Genomic DNA, 15,018 nt, shown 5'->3' with positions numbered 1-15,018 from the left:
ATAATTGTCTTTCTTCTCTGGATGGTCATTGTTGGATTCCCAGGGTCATCATACTTCGTAGGTGGAATTTTACCCAAAATTAATTATGAAAGTTTACCCAATACATGAACAGTGGGGAGATTTTTGGGTCTCATACTAGGCTTTTTAACACAAAGTTCCCTTACCTTTTTATTATAAATTGATACGTCTCTAATTTCATGCAACATTGGAATTTTGACATGGATTTTTCAACTCCTTTAAGAGATATAACTAAGGTTGGGGAGTGGTCTTAGCTATGGATAATCGATTTGGGAAAGGAATATTTGGAGTAGCTCCAATAGTAACAACAATGTTGGATGCTACAAGAGTTTCAACATGAGTTTCTATTTTGTATTGTTCCTCTAGTGATTAATTGGGGCTTCTTCCTGAGGTGAATTTTCTTCTTCATGTTCTGTAATAACATGGGAAATTCCTAAATTTACTACTCTCTCTAATATTAAGTGTATGCCATTACATTAAATAGGGGAGATGCAATAAGTGGGGAATATAGGTGCTTCAACTTGCTACACCACCATATTATTTAGGTTTTGGTTAGATTTCATAGGTAACTAGGGTCGCAAGGGAGGATTAGTTAGTGGCGCATTGGAAGGAAGTTGCAACTATTATTACTGCACATGTATTTGAGTTTGCATAGGGAAATTCCCTAGAAGAGAGGCTCCATGCCGTCCTTGATGTCATGAGAATGTTTGACTTGGTGGAGAGGGTCATAATGGCCATGATGTGGGGTATTGAATTTGAGGAGAACTAATAAACTAACATTGAATTGTGGGATGCTGAACTTGTTGTGGAACCCACTGAGGATTATACATGTTGGTATGAGTATTGCAAGATGATCATGGGTCTTGAGCTATACTTATGGTTGAGCTTGCCATGGCTTCTTGGAGCCAATGAAATACTTTTGGCTCAGTCTCCTCACTTGATTCTTTGAATACTTATTTTAATCCTAGTAGCAATGGGAAATCCTTTTTCGAATGGTCTTAGTTGTAGATACTAGAGACTTCCACATTGATTAGTGGGAAGTCTTTGAGGAGATGTTTCTTCCTATAGTTGGAGGAGAACATTGAGAGTTCTTTTTCAACTTCATTTGGTTTCTATTTAGAGAGAACTATGCAAAACATCCAATTGTGAAGAAAAAGAGCTAATAATATCTGCTTTAAATTTTCAAACAAATTACCGATTTCTACTCTAGTTACTCTCCCATTGGCTAAATTTTGTATCCTAGCAGTAACATCTCATGCTAAAGTTATATTCCTTGATGATCTTGTTGAGCTCCTCAAGGAGAGTGTGATTATGTCATCATAAGGCTCCTTTGATATATCTCCCTTTCCCATGAGGTTCAACATCTCCACATAATTATCGCTCATTCCCTGGATCGCAATTATCTTTAAAATGTCTTTGTCCAAATTATTATGTCTAGAACTCTGCAAATTGTATTGGAGGCGCTCAATATAATCTACTAAACTCTTGTCCTCTTTCTGGGACATTCTGAAAAGTTCCTTTGGTCTCTAGTTCTAAAATACTATTAATATTTTCCTAGAAATATTTTCTTCATACCATCCTACGAAGAGATAAACTCACCACCAAGTCCCATAAACCATCTCAACGTAGCTCCCTTCAAGGTGGCATGGAACAACTGCAACTTCTAGGCATATAAGGTGTAGTCATAGCTTTGACACTTAATGTCGAATTCAAAAAGGAATTTGTTTTGGTCTTCACTGGTCATGCGATGAAAGTTTGAAAGAGCTGAAAGAAGAATTTTCTTCATTGGAGCTTGTTCAGGAATGTTCCCAATAGGGAATTCGAAAGTAGTGACTATTTCATATGCATTTACATTCTCCATTTGGTTTTGCCATAGAACTTGTAGGTTTTTCCAAATTACTTTAGGCACTCGTTGTCCTCTAAAAAGTTTCCCTAGCTGCAAAGGATCCTTTGATGGCTGCTCAGGATGCCTTACAACACTTCCCAAGTCTGGGATGAAGTTATCAAGAGGATTCTCATCTTTTAGGCTTGGGTCTTGGCATTCCAAATTCTACCCATCTGTGTCCCTTGTTCTTCTGCCAAGTCCTGGTATTTAATGTCTGCTACTGATGCAAATGATTCAACGCGGGGAGAGGTCTATAAACATGCTTTTGAGGAAGAGGATTCATGGGATCCTATCTTCCAAATGTTTTCTCCCAAGGAAGATGGCCCCTGACATTTTGTTCCTTGAGAAATTGTTCCTAAGGCAGATGATTTTTGGGATCCTATCCTTTGAGAATTCACTCTTGAGAAAAATGATTTTGCTTTTGCTTTCAAAATCAGTGCCCAGATGAATGTTCCTCATCCTAAATCTTGGTTTCTTCTTCCTCCACATTCCCGTCTTCCTACAAGGTTAGTATTTTTGGAGGCACCACATTTCTATTCTTCTTTATTCATGCATTCTACATATCCTATTTATTTATCATTGCATCTTCAAGAGAAACAATGTTAGTTGTGTTTTTTTGCCTTTAATAACCTCCTTGAAAATGATGCTAAAATGTTGGGCATTTTTATTTTCTTATTAAAACAATTCATCCACTCTAACATAAATTATCAACCAGGGTAAGACTTATTATTTTGAGGTTATTGTGCAAGGTATATGAAGGCAACAATCATTAAATTGACATTAATTTCCTCCAAGTATGTATTTCCCTAATATGCATCCTCAACAAGAACACAACCCTTCAATTAAATATCAATGCTTACTATAGACTTATTCACACTTTTATTTGAATGGAAAATGACATCCACCCATGGCATCTACCGATGATATGTACGCAAGGTATCCACCCATGGTATTTACCGATGGTATTGCAATTCAAGAAGGCTATAAATAATGGGCTTCACTTTGTAAAATGACATATCGGTCGACCACAATGCAATGATCAAAAGTTTATCCTATTTAATAAATGTTTATCTTGAATGGTTATCTTTCCCTTCACATATTGGATGTATTCAATGCATATTTGTTTTTTCAATGGATTTTCGTGATTAGTTTCTTGGAATATTTAATTTTTCCCTCCTCTTCTGTCATAATTCATAGTTCCTGGATCTTAGCTCGCAAGATCTAGATTATTGGTATTAGAGTGGTTTATGACCATGGAAATTAAGGTTTTAAGGATCTCTAGTAGAGTTTATCAGATCTGCTTAGATCGACAACACTACAAGTTGAGTGTCGTTATCAGTTGCAACCTTGATAACGACATAAACATGCACTATATTCCTCTCCTTGTTCTTCGTCACAAATCATTTGTAGAAGGCAATCTTGAACTTTCCGCCATTGGGGGGCACGACTCGGGGGATCCTGACATCTTTTGGCTTAGCCATTGTAGTGATATAATTTTGATAAGAAAGTTGAGTTGTATCATGTTTAACCCATTCATTATATATACATGTAGATTGCATCAATAATGATGCTACAACTATTTTGGGTCTTTGCTCGCTAAGGGTTTCTAAAAATATAAAAAACTAGCTACACTACTTACAGATTCTCTACCAAGGAAATAACCATACATATTTTCCATACCATTTAAATCCTAATGGATGGAAGAATTTGCGGGCGATTCAGTCACTTGGACTAGTAGCATAATTTTTACTCAGAAGTGATAATAATGCAGCCCCCACTTAACATTATGAATGCATTAAGTTATCATATCACACTGGTGACAAATTCCTTAACTCTTTCGCACCTATGGAGTGACTAATCATACAGGAATTGCATCACTAGGGGCTGACTTACACCCAAGCCATTGTTGCAAGTCTTCCAGGTACATACAATCCCCAAGCATTTATAGTCGAATAGAACGCCTCAGCTTTGAACATGGGCCAACTCTGATCCCCACTGGAGAACTTCAGACATGATATCTCAATTGGAACTTGATAAATCAATGTCTCTTCCCTCAAGATGAATATTTGTCAGTGTGATATGGATTCTTCTTCTCAACCTTGGAATTTATATGGCAGATCATTAGTTGCAGTTTCCACCAATAAAGTGTCCCTATCTTTATCACTACTTTCTAAACTGGTACTAGTTCATTATAATGACATTTTTATTGGAAATGTAACTAGTGTCAATCTTCATAACATAATTCAAATATACTATTGATGTTCATCATTATTATTTTATTTCTAGTCGAAGCATGGTCTTCATGCTTATAGGGTTAATTGAGTCAAAAAGAAAATTTATTATGAGTCAAATAAATGTAATTGAGTCAAATTCCCATTTGGACTTGGTGTAAGAAAAGGAAAAATTATTTTACCTTGGGTCAAAAAGTCGGAATGTCATCCACAAACCAACTCGGCCATCCCTAGACAAGTCGGCCTAAAGAGGCAACTACTTGACCACCTGGACATGCATAAATACAAGGCAGTTCGACGTCGTTCAATCATCCATCCGTCACATCAATTTCTATGCTAAGGTAAGAAGAAAAATCAACGAAGTCAAGGGAGAGAGAAGATAGTCAAAGGAGAGAGAATACAAGTTATTTCTACCCTAGATTTTCTCACATGTGCGAGTTTTTCCTGAGAAATTTTTTGTGCTATTGTAGGCCTAAAATTTCAGGGGCCAAAATTTTAGGAGATGATCATATTTCAAAGATTTGACTAACATTGATTTCTATTGACTTTGACTTATTGGAGGTGGCTTGGAGGAGGGTTGACTTGGGTCTTTGTGGCAGTATTGGTCTTGATCTTGGATATCTCACTTTGATCTGATTCTATAAGAATATAATTTTTCTTAGGTTCTCCCCCTTGTGGGGTTTTTCCTTGGCTTGGAGCTTAATTTCTTGTTTTCTTTGTCTCTTGTGATCTTCATGTTTTGTACATTTTGGTAATTTCTTGATGAAGAGAATATAAATTTAATAAGAAGCCAACAAACATTCACAAGTAATTATCAAGTTAAGCGAAATCTACCCTAATCTATAGGCATCTTGATTTCTCAACATGATGTTAGAGCTAAGTTGAAGAGAAGATAGTTTGAAGATCACAAATTGTTGGCATTTTGCTTGAAGACACCCCTGTAGCTATTTTCTCTCTCTCCATCAAAAGGAAGAAAGGCTTGAAGTTCATGCCAATCACCACTATCTTGAGAACATCTTTGAAGGCTCTTGAAATTATTATAAGATAACTCTCATTTAGGTCACTTCATCTAAGCTACATGTCTATGTTAAGGATACTTTAGGAAGTTTCGAAGTCTACGACATCCAATCAAGGAGGTCCAAAACTTGTATTTGTGATCCAAATTGCTATCATTTATTCTCTGTTTAGAATCAGAGCTCAAGAAAAGGTATGTTCAGTCTTGTTGCAAGAAATATGACATCCATTTGTATAAAAGACCAAAGCTTATTTCTATATGAAGATTATATTTATAGCATCCTAAAGAGAAGTATTGTGAGAACTCTAATACATGTATGGACATAGTGTGATGGTCTATAATATGATCTTTATTCAAGTTCTATAATTTCATGGAAGGTTAGATCTTTGAAACATTTTCCTATGGTATGCGAAGTATCCAAAGTTTTGTGATTTTAAAGTATTTATAACATTGTAACATGAGAAGACTTTGTGGTAACCCTAGACAAAGGACAAAGTTTGAGACTTAAAGATCCAAACATGTGGTAGAATTTGTAATTTGTGATTCGAATTATTTGTGAAGGAAGATGAAGAGTATCTAGTAAAGCCTCTTCTAACTCACTTAAGGTTGAAAGTCGAGTTTATAAGCCTCCATATTTTTTAAGTCTTTCCAATAACTTAATGTGTGCGAAGTTCTGAAAACTCCTCCTCTATGTAAAGACATCCAAAGTATCTATGGAAGATATTCGAACCCCTGTAAACAATCTATGAACTACATCTCTATGTATATATGAGGCAAATAACAATTCAGTCTATATTTCCATGGCATGAAAAAAATAGTTCAAAAGTATATTATCTCTAATAAAAATCTTGTATACAAATCTTCTATGGAATACGAAGACCCTATTGTACTAAGATATAGGAAATGTGTTGGAAAATGTAACTAGTTTCAGTATTCATAATATACTTGAAGAAGACATTTATTAGTTAAAAGAAATTGATTTTGTAATATGTCCCACTGGGACATTTGAAAGAAAAATAATTTTGAATTTTTGGAATTGTATTTAGCTATCAAAGTAGCCAAGCCGACCCCCCTAGATGACAGGTTGACCCATCTTGAAAAGAGGTGACTTTTCACATGGACAAGCCACTATATATTGGCATAAGAACTCCTCCATTTGGAAACAATTTCATGAATCTTTAGTAAAAAATTCGGATCTCTATGGCAAGAAGAAATTCAAATGTCTTTCTCTGTGGAATTAAAATGTCTCTACTATGATGAAATTCAGGTTCTCTGTGGTGTACTTCTATGATGAAATTTAGGCTCTCTATGGTGTACTTCAGTGATGAAATTTGGGCTCTCTGTGGTGTATTTCTATGATAGAATTCAGGTTATCTGTGGTGTACGCTTGTGATGGAATTTGGGCTCTTTGTGGTGCATCTCTGTGATAGTATGCAAACCATTGTGGTGACCTAAGTAGGAGATTATGGACAAATCTATGGGAAAACTTATGGATAGACACATGAAGGAATTTATGAAGGAAAATGTTGTCTAGTGGAGGGATGACTTGGCACTTGGATATTGGTTGTATTGAATTGGATTTTCTATGACTCTATAAGGAAATGATTGATGGGTTTTCCCCCTTGGTGGGGTTTTTCCCTAGCTTGGATCCTAATGTTTGATGTCCCTTGTTCTATGGTGTCTCTTGTTTCTTGTTTTATTCTATTACATTCTAATGGTAATTACTTGATTAAGAATATTAATAAATCAAGAAGAACCTTGATAATAATCACAAGTAATTATCATGTTAAAGATTTCACTGTTTACACTAGAATTCTAACAAAATGTACTTATGATTCTTCTGCAACATGGAGACAATATCAAGCATTAAATTGTGATCCAAAACTATGAAAAGTGAAAATTGTGAAGTTATACCCCTATGGTAAAACGAGGATTTCAAGACTCCTACTATCTATAATACTAGAAGGTTTAAGATGGAAGTTTCTCTTCATGTTATATGCGAAGTCCTAAGAAATGATTATACTTGGAAACTTGAGAAAATATACATATAATAGAGTTTGTCACATTTATGATATATGCAAGAAACAAGGGTTTATCATATCCATGATATATGCAAAGGACAAGAAGTTGAAAGATTTGAGACATGTCATCTTGCTGTAGTAGATCATCTCTGAAGCAATTGACAATTTGTCGAGGCAGGTAACAAGCATGAAGAACAATATGAATAATTTTAGAAGTATAGAAGCTGTATGAGATAGTCTACAATCTCTAATGATGCGAGTTACAAGGAGACAAAAATGTTGTAACACAAGCTATAGGAAGCAACAATCATGATGATGCCAAACAACATTCGAGCCTTCTACAATACTATAATTTAAAATATTCTATGTAAGGAACTTGAAATGATGATGAATATGAACTGTAAGGAATTGAGAAATATCTATCTCTATAGAGAATAGACTTATGGCATTCCAGTTTGAAGTAACAAACAAAATCATAGGAAGAGTTATGAAAAAATACTTGAAGTTTTATGAAGCACAAGTATGAGAAGCAACTACAGTACCTCATTTTCAATACATGGAAGAAGGACCTACTAGGTCAATGAAGTCGACTTACCTATGAAGCCAAGATGAAGCTAACAACTTAAAGAGATTTCCACGGTTCATGCAATGGTTGAAGGATTGGGACACCTTCGTTGGAAGAAAGTTGATACATGACAAATGTAGATAATTCAAAGGATTAGATCTTTGTAAGAAAAAGGTAAGATCAAGAGAGGTATGTATCATTCCTAGTTGTTTTCCAAACTATTGTGCATATAATGCTAAAGTTTTCTTGATCATGGTAAACTCACATGTGGGAAAAGTTAATGACCTTATGCTCTTTTGAAAGTTAGTATCATATTATGAAAATATCCATGTAAGAATGTTAAAGCTATAAGGACTAGGTTTTTATGGTCAGGGAATGAAATCCCTAATACAAAAGGGTCTTGCAACTAACTCTCTAGTATGGTTGTAGAATTTTGCAATTTTTAATTGGCAGGTATTGAAGACTTTGACATCTAGGGTTTGTAAACCCTAGCATAGTTTGGACTAAGAAGAACCCTAGGAACAAAACCCTATATAATCATTTCCACTGTAAGAGGTCAAGGCAAGATGTATATAAGCTTTTTTAACAAATTGGAAGAATTGGAAGAACGTGGAAAAACAATTTCAGGTATGCATCAAAGATGGCAACATAAAAAGGAAGAAGTTTACTTACAATATTACTTGAAGTTTAACTTAGAACCTAAAGAAGCTTGTGATCAAAAGAAGATGACAATTCTAGGGCAATACCCATTAGCAAGAAGTTGAAGAGTTCTGATATTATTGTATTGTTAGCTGATTGGTTTGTTCTAGGAACACTTTGATTGAAAGTACTGATGTTAATAGAGATACTATTGATGATTGGAAGTTGATATAATTTCTTGAAAAATAGTGAAAGCATAAGTTTGTTACGAAGGAAGAAGATGTGAAGACTTGTGCAATCATTTGTAAAGAAGTTTGGCTCCATAAGATGTTTTATGAACTACTTGATGACATGTTGAAGCTACATGAAGATTGACAAAGAACCAGGAAGATTGAAGCTCATTATGATATGATGCAAATAGGAGCCAGGAAGCTACAATAAATCTCCACGGAAGAACAAGTAGCCGATGCATTGATGAGTATTTTTGACAAGATTAGGCTTGTGGTTATTTCTCCCTATTGAGAGGGAGTGAGGATGGACACCTTATTCTCCATGTGTCATCCACTATGGCTAGGACTAATAGTCGTAAGCCTAGTGAAGGCACTAGTATGAAGAATGGTGGATGGGATAAGCATTTGGGATCTATATTATTTGAGGATTTGTATCCAAGATAAGAATAGTCCTAAGTACTGATATTATTTGAGGATGTGTATCCAAGATAAGAATAGTCCTTTGAGGACATACTTGGTGAACGTCTGGATGGGGTATGTGCCTAGAGAGGCAGTGATGTTCAAATTTATGCCTCCTAGCATTATGATTTAATCTAGTGGAGAGATAGAGCTTGTTATTCAAGGCCTTGCTATTTTTGACAATGCTCATTATGACGATGCTTATCAATTCAAATCCATTCTTATGAGAATATTTCAACTTGAGAGTATCCTATTGTGTCATTATGAATACCCCCCTAGTTAAGAGGGAATGTTAGAAATGTAACTAGTGTTGGTTTTACTAATGTCATTCAAATGTACTATTGATGTTCATTATTATTATTTTATTTCTAGTCAAAGCATGTTCTTCATGCTTATAGGGTCAATTGAGTCAAAAATAAAATTTATTATGAGTCAAAGAAATGTAATTGAGTCAAAGTCCCTTTTGGACTTATTGTAAGAAAAGGAAAAATTATTTTATCTCGAGTCAAAGATTCAAAATGTCATCCACAGACCAAGTCGACCCTCCCTGGACAAGTTAGCCTCAAGAGGCAACTATTCAACCTCCTAGACATGCATAAATATAAGGAAATTCAACCCCATTCAATCATCCATCCATCACATCTATTTCTGTGCTAAGATAAGATGAAAAATCTGTTGAAATTGTAGCAAGGAATGGTTTCTTTGGCTTGTGCCTTAGTCAAAGTTGTTAATTCAAATTCAATCTCGTATATATTTGAGTTAGTTGTCAGTTAACATGTGTGATGCAGCCTACCACTAGTTTATTGTCAATTAATTCGAGTTAGATGGATTTAAGTGAGTTGTGTACTAGTTGATAGCTAAAATTTAACTATTTAGTGGAGTTAAACTCTAGTGCCTGTCAGTTAATTGATCCATAGTTCTAGAATAGAGATAGACTTGAGTTCTTGATTTTAACTGAGTAGTTTGACTTTTTAAAACTCAACTGAATCTCAGTTAAATAGTTGAAACTACTAAATTTAGCCCTAGTAGGTCATGCAATTCGAATTGCCTATTGAGACTAGATCAAGACAAAGATCTATTTATTCATTATACACAAGATTTTGTGTGTGAGCTTGAGAAGCAAGAAGAGCAAGAGGTTGGAGGATCAAGCAAAGCAATTTCTCTTTGAAATTGTGCAAGGAAATAGGAGGATTTCCTATTTTTTAGGGGTTGAATTGCACAAGGAAATAGGAGCTTCCTTGCAGGTTTATTTGGCTAAATGGTGGGAAATTCTTGTGAGGATTTGATCAATATTGCAGGGGATTGAGGCTTGAAGTAGGTTCTTTGTAATAGACCAAATTACCTAGTTGATAATACAAGAAGGAGGGGTTTTTCCCAGTTGGGTTCCCCATATTAAATTTATTTGCGATTGCATTTCTATTCATTTTTTTTTATTTGTTTTGTTTTGCTTTTTGTTTTTTATTTATTTATTTTTTATTTCCTCAAAATTTTGGTAGAGAAATCTTGTGCCTTTTGCATATCAGTTTGCTCTCATTAACAGTTGGAATGTTTCAAGGAGTTTCTACATGGTATCAGAGTTGAAAACAAGATAGAGTCTGACTTCCTTGATCAGATTCAAAGTGCATTGGAGAGAAGATGAGTTAGTGTAGGAAATCTACAAGTGCAAGAATCATGTCATCCTATGGATTGAGGATAGAGCATGCACTGGAAGGGACTTCGAACTTTTGTGCATAGAAGGACAAAATGGAGGTTGTGTTAGATGATAATGGGGTTTTAGAATACATCAAGACTGATATTTCTAAACTTGATGCATCATATGCACAACAACTTTCTCAATAGAAGGAGGACATTGCCAAAACTAGGAGGATGATCCTAGGAGTCAGAGACCATATTGTTCCAAATTTGTATGGGAAGGAAAGTCCATTCTAGATGTGGAAGGTCCTTACTGATCTGTTTGAAAGTAGTAGTGATGTTAGAAAACTTGCTTTGAAGGAAAAACCGAGGAACATTCAAATGGGAAAGAATGAGCCCATTGTTACATATCTATATATGTTTGCTCAAGTGAGGGATGAACTTGGAGGTGTTGGAGAGACAATTCCACTAGCACATATTGTAGCCTTGTTCTTCTTGGGCTTTACAAATCTTGGCATAGCTTCCATGATGCAATGAATGGAATAGATAAGCTCCCTGATTGGGACAAAAGATGAGGAGAACATTGCTTTAGTTGGAAAAGGGAAAAAAGCCAAGGGAAAGGAGGCCCAAGACAAGACAAATTCTAGTCATAATGGTGGCAAGAAAAAGAAGGATCTTAGCAAGATCAATTGTTTTCATTGCCATGGATTTTGATATTATGCTACAAAATGTCCAAACAAGAAATCCAACAAGCATGATGCAACATGAGGAGGAGGAGAAGAAATCTCTTAGTTCGAATTGGATTTCTCTTTGATATCTTGCATGGAAATATCAATTCGAGGTAATGTATGGTACATTGGTTAAGGGCTGCATTCTACATGAAAAATAATAAATAGTTCTTCAATAGTTTGGAGGAGAAAGACATGCAATTCCATATTGATCTTGGAGATGATGGAAGATGCATGACTAAAGGAGTTGGTATAGTGAGCTTTAAGAGGGAGTCTAGTTCCCTTCTCCATCTCAAGAATGTGATGTATGTCCTAGGATTGAAGAAAAACCTTGTCTCAGTAGCAGTCCTTGAAGACAAAGGGTATGATGTAGTATTCAACAAAGGGAAGGCCTACCTCAAGAATTCTGCTTTAGGACAAGTCAAGCAGATTGGTGTTAGGATCGAGAACCTTTACAAATTGGAGGTAGATGCATGTGCAGCCTTGAGGAGCAAGGCAAAGATTTCTCAGAGTAGAGATGTGGTGGTTAAGCGAGAGCAGGATAGAACTCTCAAGATGGAGTCTTATCCAGTATCTCAGTTTCAGTCTAAGCTAGTTGGTAGTTGGGATGACCAGCAGGATGATGATGAGGACCAGTTAGAGACTTCCAATATAAGGAGAGTTCGAGCCAAGTGGAAAGAGGATTTCGTTAAGGGAGCTCAGAAGAGAGTTGAGTCCCCCAACATCAAGAAGAAGACACCCATATACATAGGGTTCATAACACTCTCTAGTTTAGAGGGAGAAACTACAACAACAAATAACTTGGGAGAGTTGAAGACAAATCTAGGTGGACGAGATTCTTCCAAGAAGCCCTTCCTCGTTAAGAGGGAGTGTTGAAATTGTGGAAAGGAATGACTTCTTTGACCTGTGCTTTATTCAAAGTTGCTAATTCGAATTTAGTCTCATAGATACTTGAGTTGGTTGTCAGTTAACACGTGTGATGTGGCCTATCACTAGTTTATTGTTAGTTAACTTGAGTTAGATGGATTTCAGTGAGTTGTGTACTAGTTGATAACTAAAATTTAGCTATCTAGTGGAGTTAAACTCTAGTTTCTGTTAGTTAAGTGATCTCTAGTTCTAGAATAGAGATAGACTTGAGTTCTTGAGTTTAGTTAAGTAGTTTTACTTTTTTTTAACTCAACTGACTCTTAGTTAACTAGTCGCAACTACTAAATTTAGCCCTAGTATGTCATGCAATTCAAATTTCCTATTGAGACTGAATGAAGGCTTGAATCTATTTACTCATTGTACACATGATTTTGTGTGTGAGCTTGAGAAGCATGCAGGGCAAGAGGCTTGAGTATCAAGTAGATAAATTTCTCTTGGAAATTGTGCAAGGAAATAGGAGGATTTCCTATTTTTTAGGGGTTGAATTACACAAGGAAATAGGAGATTCCTTGCAGATTTATCTGGCTAAGTGTTGGGCAATTGTTGTGAGGAGTTAATTAGTATTGAAGGTGCTTCATGCTTGAAGAAGATTATTTCACAATAGATCATATTTCTTAGTTGGTAATACAAGTAAGAGGGGTTTTTCCCAGTTGGGTTCCTCAGATAAATTTCTATATGTAATTATGTTTTTATTGATTGTTTTCTTTCCACAGAATTTTGGTAGAGAAATCTTGTGTCTTTTGTAAATATGTTTGCTCTCAATAGCAGTTGCAAGGTTTCAACGATTTTCTACAAAATCAACGAAGATAGTAAAAGGAGAGAGAGTATGAGTTATTTTTGCACTAGATCTACTCACACGTGTGATTTTTTCCCGAGGAAAATTCTGTGCTACTGCAGGCCCAAAACTTCAGGGACTGACATTTTAGGAGATGACCAGATTTTAAAGATTTGACTAGCATTGAATTCTTGACTTTTACTTGTTGGAGGTGGCTTGGAGGAGGGTTGACTTGAGTCTTTACGACAATCTTGGTATTGGTCTTGGGTCTTGGATATCTCACTTTTATTTGATTCTATAAGAAGAGGATTTTCTTGGGTTTTCCCCCTTATAGGGTTTTTCCCTGGGTTAGAGCCTAATTTCTTGTGTTCTTTGTCTCCTGTGATCTTCATGTTTTGTACTTTTTGGTAATTTCTTGATGAAGAGAGTATAAATTTAATAAGAAGCCAATAAATATTCACAAGTAATTATCAAGTTTAGATAAATCTACCCTAATCTATAAGCATCTTGATTTCTCAACAATTTGTCATGTTAATTGGAACCACCTTTCTAGCACTTATTTTTCTTGTACAATTTTAGCAAATTGGTTAAGGAGGAGGGAGGAGGTTCTACATTATGGCTCGCTTACCTGGTTATAAGAGTTGGAGCAAATATTGTTTCATGGCTCGTTCTTCCCAAAACAACAACATTTATTGGAGCATGCTCTATTGATGATTACTTAGCTACAGTACTTGGGGATGATTTTCTCATTCACTATGGTCATAGTTGTTCAGTCCCAATTGATTTAACAAGTATCCCATGCTTGTATGGCTTTATGTCTTGATATGAAACATCTAGTTGATACAATAAGGTATAACTTCAAACCAGAAGATAGACTTGATTTAGCTAGGACTATCCAATTTTCAACTGCCATTAAGAGCATCACACCCTATAGGAAACAAAGATGGGCATGTTTACACTAACACTAAATTTCTTGGAAGTGCTGTACAAAATCTTAATTATAGAGTGTTTTCCTCTAACTTCAAGACTAGTTGTAGAGACGATATGGAATCGACAAAAATGGATATATCGCTCTAACAATGGTTTCAATAAGGGGTTACAAAACCTATTTTGAGCTTAGGAATGTGTACGAAATTATTTTAGTTTGATTCGTCTCTAAATTCTCCCTTAACGACTGCAAATTCCAAGCTTGTGACAAGTGTTGCTTCAAGGATTGCTGTGGGCAATCTAGTAATGATTCTTCAATGCCATTCTTCTTGATACACTTTATGTTGGCAAGCTAAACATGGCATGTCGGAGATTTCTATTCTTCCTTTCTAGTAGCTAACGGTGCCTATGGTGATAGGGATATCTTTGCTGACTATCTTGAAGCATATTTTTGGCCGCAAAAAAATACCCCTCTTGATGCCAAGGTAATGTCATGGTGGGACTATGAGCTCACATTCATGGGACTAAAAAATGTGTCTCTTCAGTACTTAGAGGAATCCTTTACAACATCTCATTGGATATTGAGAATTTACAAAGATAAACCACTAGATTTCTACCATACCTTAGCATACTGACAAGTGAATTATTTCGAGGTCCATTTGTTGGGCCATACATTGTCATTATCATAGTTGGACTTTAAGCATTGTAGGGTATCTCTATCCTCAGACCCTCATTCATCATGGTTATGGGTCATCTATAAATCAACGGTTATGGGTCAATCTCCCAAAAACCTTGCCATCGAAGTCCATTTTCTAGCCCGTGCACTGTCAATATCATAGTTGGCCCACAAGCATTATAGGGTACCTCTATCCTCTGACCTTCATTCATCATGGATATGGGTCATCCATAAACCCACAATTATCGATAAACCCATGGTCATGGGTCAACCACACAAAGCCCTTGTCT

The 15,018-nt window shown here is 35.7% G+C and overlaps 1 pseudogene; it reads left to right on the top strand.

Annotated features, from left to right (window-relative positions):
* Nucleotides 1–3,668: 3,668 nt before the first annotated feature.
* LOC149180134 (rhomboid-like protein 11, chloroplastic) lies at nt 3,669–13,948 on the top strand (annotated as a pseudogene).
* The last annotated feature ends 1,070 nt before the right edge of the window (nt 13,949–15,018 follow it).

This window comes from Pinus tabuliformis, chromosome 3_2 (genome assembly GCF_031772625.1).
Source record: "Pinus tabuliformis cultivar Carrire ecotype Pingquan chromosome 3_2, CPIR1, whole genome shotgun sequence".
In the NCBI taxonomy this organism is placed as follows: Eukaryota; Viridiplantae; Streptophyta; class Pinopsida; order Pinales; family Pinaceae; genus Pinus; species Pinus tabuliformis.
This window is presented reverse-complemented; position numbering and strand designations above follow the sequence as displayed.